General features: G+C 64.2%; 1 protein-coding gene across 5 annotated transcripts in view; it reads left to right on the top strand.

Moving 5' to 3' along the window:
• Positions 1–384: 384 nt before the first annotated feature.
• The window catches only part of INF2 (inverted formin, FH2 and WH2 domain containing), a 29722-nt gene continuing 24106 nt past the window's right edge, over positions 385–6000 (top strand). For 3 of the 5 annotated variants that reach the window (XM_017961592.3, XM_009212372.3, XM_031667765.1), the window contains exons 1-2: positions 385–522; positions 2385–2562. The gene's annotated coding sequence lies outside the window, so the exon portion shown is untranslated. The remainder of the gene's footprint in view (positions 523–2384; positions 2563–6000) is intronic. The other 2 variants (XM_031667766.1, XM_031667767.1) reach the window with 1 other exon arrangement.

Raw genomic sequence — 6000 nt, 5'->3', positions numbered from 1 at the left:
GGGCCGGGGCAGAGGGAGGTGAGCGGCGCCTGGGAAGCCAGTCCCACCGGGAGGATGGGGGTGTAGGTGGACGGGAGGAGGCAGAGGACAGGGACTGGGCGGACAGTGGGGGCTGAGGCGGGGGACAGCAGCTCTTCGCGTCCCACCCCCATCTCCGCCCATCAGGAGCCAAGCCAGCGGCGACCGCGAGAGGGCGGCCAGGGTATTCACGGGTGTGGGGAGACCCCTTAAAGAGCTCTCAGGGGCCGGCCACAGTGGGCGGGGCCACCCCCAGCGACCACCCCCTCAGGCCCCGCCCCCGGCCCGCGCTCGCTCCCCACGTGGCCGCTGACGGGCGGGGCGGCACCTCCTCTTCCTCCCGCCCGCCCCGCCCCGCCCGCCCCTCGCCTGCCCCTCGCCCGCTTGGAGCCACGGTCCGAGCCTTGCGGAGCGCCGCAGTGGGATCCGGCTGCCCGCAGCCCCTGACCCGGCCCCGGACGGAGTGCCGGCAGCACCACCGCCCTCTGGCCGCTGCCTCACCGGGTAAGTCCTTGGCCTCGGGGTCCGCTAGGAGCCTCAGGGGAAACTGAGTCCGGGAGGAGGCGGGTGCGTGCTTGCGTCCAGGAGTAAGGCTCCGGGCTGCGGCGTGTGTGCCCCAGGTGGCGGCGGGCGGTTCCGCGGCGCAGGGCACAGTTCCCGGGCGGGGACCCCAGGGCACCCTTGGCCCCCCCGGCACCGCGCGCCCCGCTCGGGACTGTGGTCCTCCGCGGCGCGGCACCGCCCGAGCGCGCACTGCCCGCAAAGTGGTGGGCCCAGGGTCGGCCGGGCCTACTCCAGGGGCAGGCAGGATTTCTGCGCCTCGCGGCTGCCACATCCTGACCATGAATCAGCCACAGTTGGGAAAATAAACTTCAACTTCGGGTCCGCAGCCCGGGTGGCACCCCGAGGTGCGCGCTGGCCTGCGGCCCCACCCTGACTGCTTGGCTTCCAGCTGCCCACGCGCAGGTGGGCGCACAGGGGGCTCTCCCCCCCATCCCCACCGCTGGCAGGCTTAGGGGAATCAGCCTCCATCACAGTTCTCTGTTCCTTTTGGGTGGGGTAGGAGCCAATCCCTGTGCGCCCCCAGACCCACCCGTCAACCCTCTAACTGGGGAGTCGCCCCAGGAGTGACCTTGACTAAGGAGGGGAAGCGGGGTGACCAGCTGTGTCCCTGACCGTCCCCAGTCCCCCCTGGGGAGCACAGGCCTGGGGGTGGACTGCCTGTCTGGGCTTTCTGGGGCTCAAGCTCCCCACCCAGGGCTCCTGCAGCTCAGCTGTGACCACAGCGTTATTGGCCACTCCAGCTGGACACACCAGGAGGCAGAGAGTCTGAGACCCTGCCGGGGGCAGGGAACCAGGAACCGGGCCAGAGGTCAGGCACGCCCAGAAGGCGCTGGATGTAGGAAATTTCCTTTACCACCAGCCCTGCCCCTCCCTCTGGCACTGGAATGGAGCAGGATACTTGCCCTCTTCGGGCCTCAGTTTCCACATTTGCACTCTGAAGGGTGGGACAGCAGTTCAGGCTGGGACCTGCTCCCTGCTGCCCTGCACAGGGGAAGGTGGGGTCCCAGAGCAGTGCTCCAGACCCCAAGGATGCCACCCAGCCAGGGACTTTTGGTGTGTGGGTGCTCAGCCCCCAGTGCAGCAAATAGCAGCACTGGGTTCCAGGCCTGGGGTCTGAGACCTCACACGGCTCCCATCCCTACCAGGGCAGCAGCAATTTTCTGTTCTAAAAGCCCGGTTGGTGCAGTGAGCCCTCTTGCAACCTGAGGGAGCTGACCCCTGCCCAGGCCCCACCCTCCCATCCCTGGACTGTCATGGGCCCTACAACCCAGCAAAGGAGGTGTCACTAGTGGGGACAGACCAAGTGGCCAGGTGCGCCTGTAGCCTCCACAGCCAGGGCTCCTGAGCAGCGAAGAGTTAACCTTCAGGTGAGCGCCCACTTTGTGGAGGAGCTGACGGCTGTCAAGCTAATGACACACCGCACTTGTGGGGACGTGGAGGCTCCTACCTGAAATAGACTCTGTGCGCCTTCCATCAAAGTGCAGTTACTTCCCGGGTTGGAAAAGTTATGGGGTTCGTGCAGGCTGCGGGAGGGGTGGGTGGTGACTGGAAAGTAATTCGGTGCTGCCTGTGGGTGTGGGGCAAGACGCAGCTGGCCCAGCTCTGGACGGGGACAGTGAAGTAAGCTCAAGCCTCTGGCTTTTTGCTGGTGCCTGGAGGTCAAATTTCCCCATAGTCAGGAATGAGACCTGACTCCCTGCTGCCAGCCTCCATCTTGCAAACAGCAGGTGTCTGGTAGGTGTGTGGTTCATGACCCAGTGGACACAAGACGTTGGAGAAGGCACACCCACCTCTGTTTTCAGGATGGTGGATGGGAAGGCCGGGAGGTGGAGACCACACAGGAGCCACTCTCTGGAGGGCAGTCCCCAGGAGCCACAGCAGAGCCAGGCCTAGTGGACAACTGAACTCAAAGACAAGGAGGCTGCTACCAACTGTGGGAAGGAGAGAGGGCACGGGCGCGGACTCCCCATCGCTGGAGGGGTGAGCAGAGTCCAACCACCTGGCCCCCTGTTAGAGAGACTTCCACTCCTGCCAGCCTCACCCTAGGAGGGAGTCCTGCCTGGTCTGCCTCTGAGCACCCAGACAGCCTGAGTCCCGAGCTGGGGTGGGGTCTGTTCAGACAGCTGCCCCCCTGCCCAGCACTGGTATACCCTGGCGACCGCCAGGCCAGGAGAGCAGGGCAGACTGGTGGTGCCTGTCCTCTCCTGAGGGTTTGTCCTCTCTCACAGCCTTTTCTAAGCTGTAATTAAATAAGGAACCACAGGGGCTGCTCAGGGTCACCCCTCTGAGGGATCATGTCAGTCCCCGAGAGCCAGCTCCAAGCCGGGCCTGTTCCCTCACCATTCACACCTGCCTGGGCCGTGTCTGTGTGCTTAGTGAGTGGGTGAGGAGGGAAGGAATGAGCCAGCCTGCCGGGTCCCACCGCACGGTCTCCCACCCTCATCCCTCCCGGTGAGGCGTGGGTCCTGCAGGAACATTCATTTCATAGATGAGGCAAGGGACAGTCAGTGCCATTTTACACTCAGTGCCATCCATTCTGCCAGGAGGGGCTGATAAAGCCCCTACTGTGTGCATCTGCCTTTGTGCCCAGAGCCTGGAGCCCAGCCCCGCTGGCACTGTGCCAGGTAGGCACATGGCACTTACTTGGTGTCAGGGTGCATATGGGCTGGCCCCACAGAGTAGCTGGAGGCCGAGGCCCCCCACCCCTTGTTGCTACCACTGGGGTAGGCTCAGGGTCCTGGCACTGCCACTCTGGGAATAGGACAGGCCTGTCCTGGTCAAGTAGCCGTTACCAGGCCTCCAAACTCGGGGATTGGTAGAGCAGGAATAGGCCCGCCCTCCAGGCAGCCACCTGTGTCAATCCAGAGCAGCGCATGCAGACAGAGAACTGCCCAAGGGCCAGCCTGGACCCCAGAGCCCTCCTGGCCAGTCAGGGCCTGGGTCACAGCCTGGGTGGTACAACAAGCATGGTCACAGCCCAGATGGGATGACTAGCGTGATGGCCCTGAGGACAGAATGGCCAAGGGCAAGGGCCAAGGCTGCCTTCCTCTTTGGCCTGCAGCTTTTCCCAGAGGCAGCAGAGGAGGGAGGGAGAGGGGCCAGGAGAGAAGGGCCAGGCTGGGCCACCCCGAGCCTCTGTGCCCTCAGTTCACTCCTGTTCTCACTTCAGAAGGGTGATTGGCCATGGCTGGGGTACCCTCTGTCTCCCTCAGCCCCAACCTCTGTCTGTTGGAAATGGCGTGGAGACTCAGAAGGAGCAGATGGGCACCACTGGAGGCCTGGCCGGGCTCCTGGCGGCCGAGCAAGGCCTTTGCAGGGTCAGAGGGACATGGGAAGATGCTGCCAAGGCCCCCGGCCCTGGTGCCCTGGGCAGGGACCCCCTGCTCCCGTGCTATGACAGCTCTCTACCACCCCACCCTCTTCCTGTGACCTGGACTCAATCTGAGCACCCCAAGGTCCAAAGTGGGAGAGGTGGGCTGGGGCGGATTGGAGGGCTGCCCTACTGTTACAGGGCTCTGCCCCAGGCCCACCTCACAGTGAAGACTGAGGCCCCCCAGGCAGCCCTTCGTGGGCCAGAATTCAACCAGGAGCCATACCTGGGGCAGAGGGCAGGCTGTCTGCTTCCCATTTTGCAGAGGAGGGCTAATGTCAAAGCCTAGCTTTGAGGCTAACCCAGGGCACAGTTGAGGAGGGAGGGGGAGGGAACCAGTGGCCCACCGAACACACAGCCCTGGGTAACGGCTTCTCTGTATCATCTCCAAGCCCCCATTCAGCTGCTGTAGGCAGAGGCCAGCCCCAGCCCCTCACTCTGCCCAGCCAGTGGCCGGCCGCCCAACACACATGGAGTCCCAGTGGGCATGGCCAGTGGTGCAGGTGTTTGTTCGTGCCTGAGCTATCCTGGCCCTCGCTGGGTCGGGGGTAGACATGGCCAGCTGTGCAAGGAGGGCCAGCATCCCACTGGCCTCCATCTCCCCATCTGTACCTGGGTCCTTGCAAGCCCTGGGACATGGCCTCGGTGTGCAGCCTGCCTGCCCCACCCTTTGTGCTGCTGCGTCCGTGTTCCTGCTCCAGGCACAGCTCAGACTGTCACCTGCACCCAGCCTAGGCCGGGAGGAGGACACAGGGTGGGGGTGAGGGAGTAACCACCTGTCCCCACCTGCCTTTGCTTCCACCTTGTGCACAAAAGTGAGTGGCCTGAGAACAGGAGCCCCTTGGGGACACCCAGGACCCTTGCCTATGCTTCCATGTGCAGAGGGCCCCCCTGGCTGCCCCTTTCCTGGGCCAGGCCAGGCTGTGGAGGTACAGGCAGAGCAGTGAGGGGCTGCCTGCAGGAGCTGGCAGAGCCATGGGCCGGGCCCAGGAGGGGCCTCACAGGCGGTGCTGGCTTAGCCAACCCAGGTCAGAGCTACAGGGCCCTGGAGAACATCCTGGCCATTTTACAGATGAGAAAACTGAATCTAGAATGGACCTGGCTCTCAGGCCCCTGGCACCTTCGTGTCCCAGCAAGCATTGCCAAGCAGCATGTTGTACCCACGCTGAGGATCTTGTTTGCCCTGTTGGGCCTGACAGGCTGCCTGGCACTGGCTGCCTGGAGGAGAGGTCAAGAGACGCTGAGCAGGGGCTGCAAAGACTCATGCAACGTCCCAGCACCATCCCAGCTCCGTCCCAGCCGCCAAACAGGAGGTGTGGGCTGAGCGGGAAGGCGGGTGGTCAGGGCATGCGCTGTGCGTGGTTATGCACTGGCATTACAGGCGGCGTCTCGTTGATCTGTCAATAAGCTGTGGGGTTGGCATTGACACGCTCATCCGCATTTGAGGACAGGAACCAGGAGATCCTATGGGTCACAGGCCGGTCAGCGGCAGAGCCCAGTCTCACCCAGAATCAGAGCCGCCCCCACCCTGGGCCCTGGCAGCAGCCCCTGGCCGTGCTGGGTGCGCAGGCTCAGCCTCTCCCCCACTCTCAATCTGTCTTTGTTCTCCGTGCTCCTGGGAAGGCAGCTGCTAGTGGGGATGTGGGCTGGGGGCAGGGACCACGGAGCCTGGCTTATGGGCAGGCAGCGGGCAGCCGTCCTGTCCTGGCACAGGCAGGGTGGGGGCTGGACACCCTGGGGCCTAGCGAGGCACACAGCAATCAGGACCTGAACCCTGCAGCTGGGGCCTGGCTCCAACCAGCTGCTGCCCTTCCCCTCCCAGGTTGAGAGAGGCCTTTTCTGAGGACAGAGGAAGGACCTGGGGGCCTCGGAGGGAGGCATCTCTGAGTGTGTCTGGTCTCGAGGGAGGAAACCCAAGTGGGACATTTCTGGTGATGACCTCCTGGTCTTCATGCTCCTGGCCACCTGCCCCCATTGCCCAGCAGACCCCCTGCAGGGTACATCTGGGGTCTGCGATAGGCCACCCCTGGGCTCATGCCACCTGCAGG

This window comes from Papio anubis, chromosome 7 (assembly GCF_008728515.1).
Source record: "Papio anubis isolate 15944 chromosome 7, Panubis1.0, whole genome shotgun sequence".
NCBI lineage: Eukaryota > Metazoa > Chordata > Mammalia > Primates > Cercopithecidae > Papio > Papio anubis.
Note: the sequence above shows the minus strand (reverse complement) of the source record. Positions and strands in the feature narration are given on the sequence as shown.